The sequence below is a fragment of the Melospiza melodia genome, chromosome 14, assembly GCF_035770615.1.
Source record: "Melospiza melodia melodia isolate bMelMel2 chromosome 14, bMelMel2.pri, whole genome shotgun sequence".
Taxonomy (NCBI): Eukaryota; Metazoa; Chordata; class Aves; order Passeriformes; family Passerellidae; genus Melospiza; species Melospiza melodia.
In genome coordinates, this window is record NC_086207.1 from 12,625,277 (window position 1) to 12,639,824 (window position 14,548).

At 38.1% G+C, this 14,548-nt stretch overlaps 1 protein-coding gene across 1 annotated transcript in view; it reads left to right on the forward strand.

Moving 5' to 3' along the window:
• Positions 1-14,548, forward strand: part of SPOCK1 (SPARC (osteonectin), cwcv and kazal like domains proteoglycan 1) — a 264,194-nt gene that overhangs the window by 152,661 nt on the left and 96,985 nt on the right. The window lies entirely within an intron of this gene.

Here is a 14,548-nt window from a genome sequence, read left to right on the forward strand (position 1 = left end):
CTGTTTAGTATGGAAGAAAAAATTTGCCTGTAACACAGCTCAGGTCCCCAAATGTTGTTGTCAGCCAATATTGTATTGAATTTAGTTTAAGCCAAACTGAATTCAGGATCATCTGATTCCCATGTACTACATCTCATCTTTCCTCACTGTCACCTGGTTGAGGAAGCTAATCCTGTAAGAAAAATTAGTCCTTGATTGATAATCCAAAGTTAATGGTGTAATGTGCATGAGGCAGTGTGTTCAGTATTTGGTTTTCAGTATGGAATGATCCTTGGAAGGAAGTTAGGTCTTCCTTCCTCATAGAGTCTGCTATGTGCAGTGCTTACACTCTAATGATATTTTTGACATTATGTAGCTTATATTTTCTAGTGAGGATGGATTGAAACCTGGTTTAAATCCTTGCATTATATAGTTGTCCTTGTGATATATAGACATAGATGTTGAGCCAAATGCTTTCTGAGCTATTTCCAGTATTTAACGTCTCCAAAGTAGTCAAAATGTTCACAGGAATGGTGCAGAGGAACTGAATATCCTTTCTTTGCAGAAAGGAAGCTGTGTTTCATGTGATCTCTCTATGATTCCTCCACTGCCTGCAGCTGTTTCAGCAAACCTTTGAGTAGCACTGTGACTACGGAGATAAATCGAAAAGTATTGAAAACTTACTTTGAAAATTCTCCAAACAATTTCCAGCAAGTTTTGCAATGCTGAAAGAACTACTGCTGATATGTGACCGTGGCACACATAACCCCACAGTGATTTTATTCTCCATGTACCCTGCTAGCCTGGCCTCAGAGGGTACACAGGTCAAGGAGGGAAGTAACCAGGGCAAATTGTCTGTTGATTTGAATCAGTGGAGTGACACCCCCTGAAGGTTTTCATCTTCAGTCCCACAGCATTCTGGTTTTTTCTGCGCCTGAGCTGAATACTGCTGTACATCTGACTCCAGTCATATTAAATGCTGTGTTAATCAGGAGTAAACAAATTAAAAGGGGTGGAGTTGCACCTATGTAAAACCAGCTAAAATCTGAATATATTAGTGAGGGCACATGTAGTAACAATTACCAAATAACATGGTGCTGCTGTGATTGTTTTGCACATCCAAGGTGCTTTGGAGGATTTTCCATTTCATGCATCATTATCAACTTGCTGCAGTGGCTTTGCACAGGATGTTGGCTCAGCAAGAAGTAATGGAGAGCAACACCTTTGTTATTGCTGAGCCTCCCAGACAGAACTGTGCTGGTTTGTGTCCCCCAGTGCCTGCCTGGCTGGAGAGCTGTGGTTTTCCAGGCACAGTGTGCTGCAAACTCTGAAATCACCAGTGCCAGCACGATACCATTCCCATCTCATCTCCTTTCTGCTGGAATGCCTGCTTTTTAAACCACTGCAGGAGCTCAGTAGCAGTGTAGAAAATTGAGTTGCATGGAAATGTGTTATTTGAGCTACTGAGACCCTGCCCCAGGGGCAGTCTGGCCTCTCCTGTGCAGCATCTGCAGCCTCCTCCTTCTCTGCTCCTCCTCCCCTGCACAGTCACCTCGTGAGCAGCCCTGGGTCTTGAATCATGGAATGATTTGGGTTGGAAGGGACCTTAAAGATCATCCAATTCCAACCCTCTGCGCTTTGGATCTACTGATACTATCAGTTGGTTCCCCAATTAACCTTGCTGTGTTTGTAGATTTTTTTTTTTCAGTCTCTTGTTCCTTTTCATACTGATTCTGAAAATAATTGGTTTTCATTTGATTACTATGTACAATTCAGGGAAAAGGACATAGCCCAAAGGGAATTTTGCAAAATAGCATCATTTGGATTCCTGTTGGTATATTTATCCCCGTTAATTGTTTGTGTTTTATTTGTATGTATTTTCTTGAAGAGCCTGTCACAAGCAGAAAGATGGGAAAACCCAAACAATAACAGGGGAGTACCACTGGGTAGTTTATTTATGTTTTTTTGTCTTTCTCCATGGGCATTAACCAACTAATTTTTCTAGTAAGCTGTTAGTACTTCAGAAGTTAAGGCAGAAGATGTCTGACAGGTACTTCAGACAGATAATAGAGTTTTGTCAGCACATCCTCTCAGCACATACTATTTACAGTATGAATTGGACAGTACATTTAGAGAAAAGGCAAGACTGAGTTGTAATTGAAGAGTGTGAAAAAGATAAATTTGGAGGTGCCTCCTTACGTGCTTAATAGTCCTTGTACTAGTGATAGAGTCTTATGAAATCTTGAGTGGATTAAAACCCCTTTCAATTTGGACATCTATGAGGAGAAGTCTTTATTAGCTCAGTTTTGCATGAAAGGCAGTAGTTAATGTCTCTCAAAGTTACCTCATGCATTCTCAGTCCCTTTACTTTAAGCCATTTGTGCTGCTGGTGCTGACAGTGCAGTGGATGGGAAGGAAAGATGTCACTCTTGGGCTCTTTTCAAAAGAACAGAATGAGAAGAGAGGATTGATGTGAAAATAATGGCCATATTACAATGTCCAGGGTTTACAGCTTTGTTCAGTCAATTTGGCCAGCAATGACCAATTAATTCATCACTGCAATGGAAGTCACAAAGATAATCACACATCTTCCCTGCTTCTCTGCTGTGTCTTAGAAATCCAGCTACTTACTCACTATTTCTCCAGGACTTTTAAGGATAATGCTGCTGACAAAAGAGTCTACTACTGAGTTTCTCACTTTTTTTTTTAAGATCTGGACAAGTTCCCAGATAAAACATCTGTTCTTCTAAATTACACGTCAATGCCTTGGTCTGACCAGCATGCCAGTGTTGGCAACTACACTTACCCACAAGGAGCAGACAAATCTCCCTCTCTTTCTTTACAAATCCTGCAGCTGATGCACCATTTCTGGTTAGGAAGGACCCTGTTCAAAACAAGTCAAGTAAAACATCCCCATATGTGAAATAGAGCATTTTTATAGCATTGCTCTTGTTTGCCAGTGAGTGCTTTAAATTGTATTCAAAAGGGGAAGTCAAAGCAATCACTGCCAGGATATCAGTGACCCACCTGCTTTGGAGAGCTGCTGGGAGCATTACAGAAAAATCTCTGACCACAGCAAATGCACTTTCAGGGATTTACTGAAAAGTTGTTCACCTAAGCAAGGATTTGAAACAGTGCTATTCCTCAATGTCTATGATTACATCAACAATCACCTTTTAAAAGCTGCTAAAATAGGGCCTAAAAACCCAACCCTGTTGTTTTACTGTTCTCTCTGACTTGTGTTTTTTCTTGTTTGTCCCATTGCTAATGCTAATGAAGGGTTGGCACAACACCAAGGGCTCCTCTGGGGGTTACAGCTTCCTGTGCTGAAATTCTGCTCCCACATTCCCAGTGCCCTGACTGGTGCCATGGAGGGCTTGGTTCTCAGCTCATTTAATTCTGCCTGATTTATGTGGTAATGTTTTTCAAAGCCTGAGTAGGTGAGAAATCCATAGGACAACCGAACTTGGGCAATGAACATAGAGTCCAGTTGCCAGGACTCCCCAAGAATCCCCCCAAATGCCTGAGAGAATTGTCCAAATACTCCTTGAACTCTGTCAGGCTTCATGTTGTGACCACTGCCCTGGGGAGCCTCTTCCAATGCCCAAACTTCTCCTAATATCCAACCAAAACCTCATAAATATCATAATTATTTTCTGTATCTCCAGTGGTCTTGGTGAATTTTGGGATGAATTCACAGTTATGAGTTATTTTTTACCTGCAGATTTATTTATGAGCATCAATTAATTCTTTTGCTGATTAATGTTTTCAGAATTGAGGGAAGAAAACTGAACAGTTCAGAGTCAAAACAAAATCTTTTGACCATTGTTTTATTATAAAAGAAAGCCATTTCAAATAGGTTGGATTTTTTCCCAATTAACAATACAACAATATTTACACATATCTGCAAACTGATTTGAACTCTCTAAATCTGACTTTTCCTAGGAAGAAAAACAGAAAAAAAAGAAAAGGAATGTTTTTATGAAAAACATTTTATCTACCTCTAGTGCTGAGTATTGATTAATCTACTGGCATAAATTTTTGCTTCAGAAGAAAGAGAATTGAAATATTTGATGAAACATGCAACCACAAGACCAAATAGATTGCATTAAGTTACTTTCAAACAAAGCCATTGTGCTGGGGAAATTGCCAGAATTTAGGCTTATTATTCCCAAGGGCAGCTCTGATAGAATCTTGGAGAGTTACTTTAATCCTCAGTGAATGAAAGTTCTAGACATGAACAGGATTGAGTAAATGTTTGTTGTTTGGGGTATTTTGTAAGTTGTTAACTCCAGTGCATTACTCTGTAAAGACTGTTATTCTTACTAATATCCAATCCCTCACGGTACATTGCACAGTTTAACTGTGGCTCATGCTGTTTGTCCACAAAGAGAAATGAGAAGCAGAAAAATCAAGGAGAGAGGGGCCTTTGAGGTCACAGCCAAGTGCAGTAGATAATGTGATATGCAAGGGGTGTGCAAGTGATATGTGCAAGTCCTTGGAAGAAACTTGAAAGCTTTTAAAGTATTTCATCTCCAGATTGCCTGACCACAAAGGTGCCTCCACTACAGCACAAGAGCTTGGGATTTTGCAACAGGCAAGTAACAGACACATGGAAATAAGGAATGTTTGTTTTGTTATGGAGTCCAAGTTGCCTTGTCATAAGACAAAGAGCACATGGCATGATGTGCCATCAATCTATAAGTGCTCGAGGGGACCACTGACTATTAAGAGAGAACAGCATAAGAGTCTGGCACTATCCTTTATTCCCCATTACATTATTTCTAAAATTTTGATTATGAAAATTATGATCTAAGCATGAACTCCCAAAGGTTAATAGCTTTTCCTCCAAGAGGTTTTCCATCAGTAACTGCCCAGGATTCAGTCCAAAGACGCTTGAATATTCAAACAGCACTCACTGGTGTTAAAAGCAGATATTACTCGACTGAGCAGGGTCATTTGTAAACTGTAGGTCTCCCCCTCAAAGTGGTCCATTTCTCAGTTTCAGCTCTGCCTGCATTAAATTGCTTTTAACTGAAGAGACCATGTGGAGAGGCTGTGAAGGGACTGGCTTTCATCCCACACATTGATGTGAGCTCACTCAGTTCTGAGCCTCCAGTGACCTACTTGCTGCCAGGGGTTTCTGCACAAACACCCTCCAGCTGATTGCTTTCTGGAGGAAGCTGGCTATGGTCTGTCCTCTCAACAGATGAGAAATCATGTTCCTTTTAGGCTGTTTTCTGGCTTTCCCAAGCTCTAGGTATGTTGTTGACTTTGGTATATTTGAAAACTCAGAGGCAAAGACCCCTGAACAATTCACAAACTTACGAAAGATCTTTCCTTGGCTTTAAGTCAAAGATGACTGCAGTCATCTTTAAATTCATATTGGATTACTGACTCAAAAATTCATATTGGATTACTGACTCAAAGCAAAAAAGAGCTCAAATTTTACACCATGCATTTTGGTATTTCCATGAATTTCCAAACTTCTACAGAAAAATGTACACATGAAAAACCATGGTCAGGCAGAGCACAGACACCTCCCATGGGAATTGCACAAGATTGTCACCAACAGCCTGGACTTTCTGCATCCCAAGGCCAGGTAGCCACTCTGCTTCTCTCTCCACAGAACTGCTTCATACTCCAACAGCTTTAGGCCTCATTAGAGTAGTGCACGGTGATGGGCTCTTCCTAGACATGAGTAATTTTTTTAATATATGGTAATGCACAGCTCTCTAATAACAGACTTTAGAGTGCATCCTCATCCCTGTCTGCACTGGCCATGCCAGGAGATGAAGTTGTTCTTGCTGTCAGCAGGGGATTCAGGGTATTTTACTCACAGCCACCAAGCTCCAGGCTGCTGGGTGAACATCTCACTGCTGAGGTGATTGGCTTCTTCCCTGCAGCTCCTGCCTCACTGTGCTCTGCTTTCCCCAGAGAGAGCTGCAAGCACAAAGGAGGCACAGCGGGCATTGAGACAATCTCCTGCTGGTTGTTCCTTTCAGACCAGCTTCAAAGCACTCACTGAAACCACGTGAATACTTCTGGGTACCTTTGCTATCATCAGAACGTTTTCATATTGAACAGAATGAGAAAATAATTTCTTTTTTTCTGCACTTTAATTAGCATTGATAAATAGTTTTTTGCGTTTAAAGATACTATTACTGAATGAGTTTAATACCTCTTTGCAATATTCCCGCTTATAATATTTCTAGTTGTATGCTTTTAGCAGTATATAAAAATGGACTAGAAGTGACTTCTTGGATCATTAAGTCTAATCCTTCTGCAAAAGTATAAAATAAACTTTTTCATAAGCCTATCAAGTTCTATCTTAAAGATAATAATGTTTTTTGCCTCCTTTACTCCATTTGGATGAATCCTGAACATCCAAACCTTTCTTGTTGGAAACTGGCTAATATCTAGCCTAAGTCTATTCAAATCCAGTTAAAACTTTTGGAGTTTTTCTAAATGGTTCTTCAATATTTATTTTAGAATAATTACCTTCTATTGTTTTGCTAGATTTGGCAAATGTTCATAGTCTTTTCTTATAAATCAAGCTCTCGTACAAAGACATTCCTCTTGCCTGTTTCAGTTTTCCTTTGTAGCAGAGATCATTGGGTTTGGCTGCTAAGATCAGTAAAGAAAGAAACCCAAAATTATCATTTCATCTTCTTGCTGTTTAAATTCTTTTTAGATCTTTGGTTTTGCAGTGACTCTGAGTTATCAAAAAAGATGTTAAGATTTTAATTCTTAATTTTTATTTCTGAAATTAATCCTCTTTTTAAAATGGCTGTTCTATCCACGCCTGCTTTAAACCTCTGATGATTCTTCCATCACTCCTGTTGGAATGTGTGCAGCTGGGAAGTCTTTATTCCAGCTGGGCTTTCACCTGAGCTTTCTGGAGGACAGCTCTGGCTTTGACACTTTGTGATCTCTGAATTGATATATATTGTAAATATATAAAGCAGTAAAGCAGTTTGCTGCTTTAAGTACTCCTGCATAACATTCTGTATTTGTTTCATCCTTCTTAGAAACACGCACTAATTATTTTCTCTGTAATGTAAAACATTTTTTTATTAACATGATAACAAAAAGGAGGCCAGGGGAAGAGTTTGAAGTAAATGCCATACCTAGTTCAGCATTATATACAAACCATATATAAAATGCAGTGTTTAGAGCTCTGACTAATATGTAAGCTAATGTATAATGATGGAATATGCATGTCTGAAAGTTACTGTGTGAATGTAAGTTTGTGCAGCAGATTCATGGGAAACACAAGCCAGCAGGAAAACTTAAATATATGAAAGGTAAAACAAGGACAACATCATGTTTGTTCTTCAGTGGTTTTACTGTCTCAGTGGGTTCTTTTGGAGACTATATCTTGGTCATATATAAACCCCTTGGCATAGCTCTTATCAGCTTGTTGAGAGCCACCATCCAAAGCTAAGATAGCATCCAAAAGTTCCTGTTTCCCTCAGGATAGCTGGAAGGAGGCAGAGTTAAAAGTTCAGTCACCTCCTCCATGGCATTTCTCTGTTCCTGACTTGGACTGTGAGCTGTTGATAGCATAAGGGATGTTGGATTTTTTGTTGTTTGTAAAGCTCCTCTTGCTCACTTTAAAGTGAGCAAGAAATGAAAACTGTAATTGATATAAATGTCATCTGCTTGGCAAATGTCACGAGATCTGCCAACAAATGAATAGTGAACAAATGAATAAAATTGGAAGGGATTCACTGCCTCTGAATCCTCATTCTCTAAGAAGCTGTTAGGCTTTGCATATGGAGTAGCCTCATAATTCTTGGATTGTCAATGCTTTTTCAATCATTCAATCTTCATACATCATCATCACTATCACGAAAACACAAACAGGTTGGTGTAGGAGGATGTGGGGTCCAGGAGGGCAGTTCCACATTGGATTCTTGTCAGCACCATTCCATTTCACCACTGGCCCTGGTGGTCACATGGATGTAGTTTTACTTTGCTGTTGTCTGACTTCTTCTATGACTACATTAATCCTCACATGACTTGGAATCTGCAATATTTTCGGGTTTATCACAGCCCAGTAAGTTAAGGATGTATTTCCTGATTCACCTTTTTTGCGTTCTTTATAAAAATCTTAACCATAGAATTGCTGGAAGCAAATTTGTGATAATATTTAATATGTGCCTGTATTTTTGCTTTTTATCCCTATCTTAAATCTGTTGAGTAATCCAGTCAGTCGTAAATTACTATTTAATGTTCACAAATGACCTCCAATGCACCAAAAAATTATCTTGTGTTTATACAATAATTTGTTTAGTGGAGATTCTAAATTTATTGCTGGTTTTTGCTGTAGAAGCCTCAGGACATAAATGTGTTCAGTGGAAGTCTTTTTAGTGCTAATAAAAGCCATGCTTTTGTAAGATTGGGACTGATGTTTACAGTAAAGGAATTTTATTGAAGTTTTTCTTCAATTTCCAGCATCCTGTTATATTGGAAAAATGTTACACATGCAGCATTTAAATTTAAATCTGCCTTTTGGTAAATGGCATTATACATTCCAATTGCAGTCAATATTACAAACAATATACTTTGTACGAAATTTGCAAATTAGGCCTTAAAAATATTGCATTTCATTTGATGCTGGCCAGTTTACTGCTTTTTCCAACTGTGTGTCTTCCATGTGGTGCAGACTCAACACACATAGCTTTTAAATCAACTAAAAACTGATCTTTATTGGTTGCAAAACAGTTTTTTTTTGTTTTTTTTTGTTTTTTTTTTTTTATTTTACCTTTGCCCTGATGAGATTTGCCAGTTATTGCTTCTGAAGCCTTTCCCTGGCAGTGAAAGGCACCAATAACAAAGGCTAAAATTCTGATCAGCTGGGTCAGACTCTTCCACACCTCCTGCCTTGAGTATTCACAGCTTCCTACCCACATGTAGGGCTCTGCTGGGGGAGAGCTTTGGCTCCACCAAAGCTGAGAGTGGTTTCCAGCAGAGTTCTGCTAAATTTCACATCTCCTTCAACATCCTTCATTTCAGGCACAAAACTTCACTAGGAAAAATGATGAAACCATAGCCAAGACTACCCTAAGGAATTCATCAACGAGCTTTCATTTTTGAGTTGAAGCTTGCAAAAAACTTGCGCTGTGAAGATATTTCCACAGAGGTTTGCCAGTTCCAAACTAGATTAACAACAAAGACGTGAATGTCAGCTAAAATAGAAAATTGAAAAAGATAGTCTTTGGTGTTTGATCCCTTTCAGAGCCATGCAGTTCCATCTAATGGCATTCTTCTGAAAGAAATAGCACATGAAAACAATGAAAAGGAGCTTCTTGCATCAATCATTTTCTTGTTTGGTGCATGTTATGTTATCAAAATTAACTTTTAATCTATTACTTCCGGCTTCTTTAATATTTCAATTTCTATCATTCTCTTTTTATTAACAAGCTTATGATTACCTCCTTAGTGCTTGGCCAGAGCTCATCAAGAGTTCTACCTACAGATTTTCAATTTAGTAATTTTGTATCAGATTTCTTCAACCAATGAACCACAGATGAGATTATTTATTTATGGACATGAGCCACCAAAGTACATTCTGCTCAAAGCTTTGTATGTAGGCAGTGCTAAACATGATTAGAAATCAACCCCAAGTATTTTGCTTCTTTAAATGTGTTTGCTCAGGTATCACTGTTCTACTCCCAAATTATGTATAGATAGGTGACGCTGAGCCATTCACCTTTTGGGCACAAAGAGTAATACCTGAGAACTTTTGAAAGAATATTTGTTCTCTCTCAAGGTTTAAAGCAGTCTTGTAATATATGAGAATTTAATTCCTATGAGCACCTTCTACATCTTGAGAGGCAGGGCAGAAAAATCATGGGCATAAGAAAAACGTTCCTGCTCATTGCAGGGGGTTGGACTCGATGATGTTTTACAAGTTCCTTCCAACTGAAACTATTCTATGGTGTCTTTGATCTGTATAGTCATTCTAAGCTGCTTAACCAGCTACAGCATAGAGCTGTCTAAATAAATAAATAAATAGGAAATACATCATGATAGATTCCATTACATTAATGGAGCATAATTATCACAAAACATTTCTACAGATCTGTGTTATTAAATTTTTGTGAAATAGCAAGGGCAGGAAGATTAACAAGTTTTCAAATTAGTTAAGAGAGAATTAACAAGCCTTCATTTTGTTATCACTTATTGCATTTATGTTCTCTACTTTCACAATGAAATCCTAAAAGATTCATTACAAGCAAATACAGAATGTTCAGTAACTACAATTTAAAAAAATAAAAAATTCTGACACATCCCATAGAGTTATTTCCTACTCCAACTAGTGGTAAAAAACAAAAAAGCTGAAATCTTGCACTGCAGTCACTGCAGTCAGTGTAAAATTGCTACCTCTATGAAATCAAGTATTGCAATTAGATAAAGTACTTAAAACTGGGGGTTTTATTGTTCTTGGATTAGCTCTTAACTTTGTGAAATTATCTCTGTAGCTTTTGCTCAGTTTGGACTTGACTCCCTGCTGAGATTTTTTTTGAACATTGGAACATTTTGAGAAAGTGGAAATAGAAATAAGCTCAAAACGAAAACAAGCTTTCAGCTTTAAGCATTGAGTAGATGTGTGCTGGAGTCTTCTGACAAACTGCTTTTCCTGTCAATTCAACAAAACATTTTCTAGCAATGTAAAGAATAGTTCTTGACAAGAAAGTCTCTCACCTCACAAATGTGAGTAGGATGACAAAGAGACCTTGAATGTAGAATGTGAAAAAGAGAGGTTCAAGCCTTGTCACTCAGGTAGAATAGACTTCTGGATCTTCTTGAGTAGTTATTGAATTCTCTTTCCCTGAAAGTCTGGAGGTTTTAGTCCTTTCCTTTGTTGTTAATTGGAGAAGAGATTGATCTCTTCATTAATTATGCCAAATTCACCCAGCAGCCTGATGGTTATGGCACTCAGCTGGCACTCAGGATTCACTGAGTCTCTAGTGCTGTTGGAAATAAAATCCACTTCTACAACTTCCCAGCACACCTTTGAGAAGTCAGTCAAATTAGAATGGTGCTGTCATCACCTCCCATCTTTGTGGACAAATTTATTTCATGCTAAGCTTTTGAAGAGAGTCAGTAGCATATAGACAGCTCCAACTGACTCGAGTATTCAATTATCATTTGCACCTAGAGAAAATAAAACATTATCTTTCATTATCATCTCTGGAGATAGAGATAGAGTATGAGTTTGCTCCTGGAAAAGTGTTAGAGATATTTTTTTCTTCTCTTTTCATTATTTGGAAGTGATCCAGCATTGGTGCTTTCATGTTTTATTTCTAAAATGATAGTTATTAAACATACTGTATTATGATTTGTGAAAGATGAAATCCTTTGCCTTGGTCTTCACTGGTTTCTGATGAATGCCAGCTACAAAAAAACATCCCATGTCTTCTTTCTTTTCCATTTCCTGGGACAGTATCTTTAATAAGTAATAATATTGCAAAATATACTTTCCCAATAGCCTTCAACTTATCTTTGTTCTGTGCCTAGGGAGAATAGGCAATTTCTGTCATTACCTCTCTGCAGAGTTTTCCAGGGAAAGCAGATGCTTCAGTGTTCTGAGGACTTCCTACTACACCTGCAGGATTCAGAAAGAGAAAAAGCTCACAAATCTTGTGAACACTTAGTGATGTGATCGCTCTAATTACTGCAGTGTCTTGCTTACATTTTACTTTAACTCCAGCAGCAAAACTTGTCATGAAATAAACGTTCTCTGTCACTGTGCTTTCTCCTTTCTAGGTCTTCACTCTGAAATTATTTTTTCCCTTAGTGAGGGCTTATGTTATCTCACACATCTGAATGAACACTCTCCTATACAATGTCATGCAGTTTTAAAATAAAGAACAGTTTTTACCTAGAGGCTCTTTTACAACCGTGTCAAATTTCAAAACTATGTTAATTTTTCAAAAAAGAAAAATACATCCAAGGGCTAAAACATGCTGTGCATTTCATTGAAATCTCAATTATTTTCACTGTAATTTTTTTTGTCCTTCAAACCTAAAGGATTGTGCAGCTGATTTTTTTAAGGGGGTCATGGAAGGACGGTCACAACAGTTTTGATTTGGATTAGAAGAGTTTTCTACTACAGGCACAGTTCTGACCCAGACTGAATCATTAATCTGTAAATTTTTCAAGCAGCAGGTCTACTAGAAAAGAATAGTTTTGTAGAGATCTTGCTGAACATATTTCAAGTATTGAAGTTATGTCACTTCTGCAAGGAAATCTTTACAAACTTTTTATGAACACTGTTTGCATTCAAATTTAACATATTTTGTTCAGAATTAACATTCAGCCTGTCATCAATGCACATTGCAGCTTTGTGACTTCAGATTCTCTTGCATTTTTGTCAATTTTTCTTCTGTTTCCCCTTTTTTTTCTCCTTTCACTGGCAAATATTTTGAGCCTTTCAATTTATGTTTTTGCTTACTAATATTAGTAAAAAACAATAGCTTCTGCTTCTTATTTTATTGCAACTGCTACTGTCAGTTTTATTATGATAATATCTAGGAAAATATTCTTTAATATATATGGGGAGTAAGAGTAGGGAATTTTGCTTCATTTATCTGGCCTCTAGCTTTAGTCACCATGCAATCCATCTTCCTTTATGAAACAAAACAAGCCATTCTGATTAGTTGGTTGTTACAATCAGTGATCCTCAACTGTGGAAAATTAATTAACCTTAGTAGTAAGACATAATGTGAGGTTTTTGTTCATTTGCTTAATGAGTTAAAAATTCAGGTGAACAGAGCCGGTTAAAAGAGATGAAAACATTAATGAAGACCCAAACCTGCTCCTCTAGTCTTGCATCCAGTCCCTTGCCTTGCAGTTCAGGAGACAGAAACACAGCAAACTTACACATGCTCTGCTTCTTCTTTCCTCTTTTTTATAAATTCTGAATTTGTACCTTATTGGCATTTAAATAGATGGTTCATGTTGAACAAAAAGGACACTTTATAGTTTTGTTGCATCAATTATTCTGTCCATTATTCATTGCCCTATGTTGTAATGTATGTGCCATTATTCTGGGTAGCTTTAAATCTCTTTCAAGTCCCTTGACAGATTTTTGTAGTTTTAGCTACCCCAGTTTACCCTGAGCCCAGGACTGCCAAGCTGAATTACACCACGGTCATCCCTGCTTAGCACCTCATCCATAGTTAATTTCTTGAGCCTCTATGTTTTATCTGTGCATAAATTTTTCATTTGCAACAACACTTTATCTTAGCCCAGAAATCTGGGGGTTTTGCTAATTAGTACCTTCGTTAGTTCAGAAATTTTTGCTTCATTTTGAACCAGCTGCCTGCCTGTGTAACAGGTTCACAGTGCTTTTAGAAGCTCCCATGGATGAAACACAATGAGAGGTTTTTCATTTCAGAAAGAGTTTCACCCAGCCCTGTGCAGCACACCAGAAATGTGAGTGCTGAAATGGAAACCCTGCCCTCCTCCCAGCCCAGGAGAGAGCTGCTCTGACACTGACACCTCAGGATCACCATCAAGATGAGATAAACTGCCTGCAGAGCCTTGTCAGGAAATACAAGCTGAATTTTCAGTGCTGCAGATATTCAGTGTTTAGAGGGCCCTCTGCTAAATTCCAAAAGGTAGAAAAAAAATGAGGATCAGTAGAGCATGAATCTGAAGCACAGTTATCAATACAAAAAACAGCCTTACAGCTGCTATCATGCAACCCTCAGAGGAAGATTTAACCAGCCTCTGCCTTCCTTTAGATGGAAGGAAATGGGCTTATGAAGAAAGTATCCCAGTGCATGTTTTCAGCTCTGGAAAGAAAAAATTCATATTTTGTATTTCACCTTTGCAAATATGTCCTGCCCTCACCAAAAGTATTACTTACTAATTAGCCCTAAATCCAAAAGTACATTTGTACCCTGAGTAATGTAGAGACAGAAAATAAAATAATAGATTGTAAACAAATGAAATGAGAGAATGATTGCTAAGATAATCTGAAAGAATTTTAGGAAGATACAGGACATAGCTAAAATCATGATTGCCTCTTGGGCATTGTGGAAAGCAGAAGGATAATGTGCTCTGGTTTGCAGCTGGGGAAGGGAGGATATGGTTAAAGAATAAATCCAAATAAATGTGACAGGGAAACAGCAGCTGAAAAAGGAAAAAGATGATGTGGGAAGAAATACAGGATATTTGGTCTTGACATAGTGAGCTTCTAATGTGGACAAGATGTTCCTGAGAGGAAATGGCAATAATAGTGCAAAGAGATGGAAGGATAAGCCAGAGAGGATTCCTATAAAGTTTCTCAGACTTCCAAGGACTCAAGTGTAGAAAGATGACTAAACTATTACAGGTAAAGCACCAAAATGACATTGAGATACAATTTAGAGAGAATATAACACTTAATATGATACATCCTAGCAGAGAGGAAAAGAACAGTCAGGAGTAGATGAAGAAATAACTGCTTCTCCTAGGGGCCTCATTTCTGAGGCTGAATGAAGCAGAAGAAAGTTTCAGAAATAGGAGGGAAAAAGTGTGAGGAAAAGGAGACTGAGGGGGAGGATGTCAG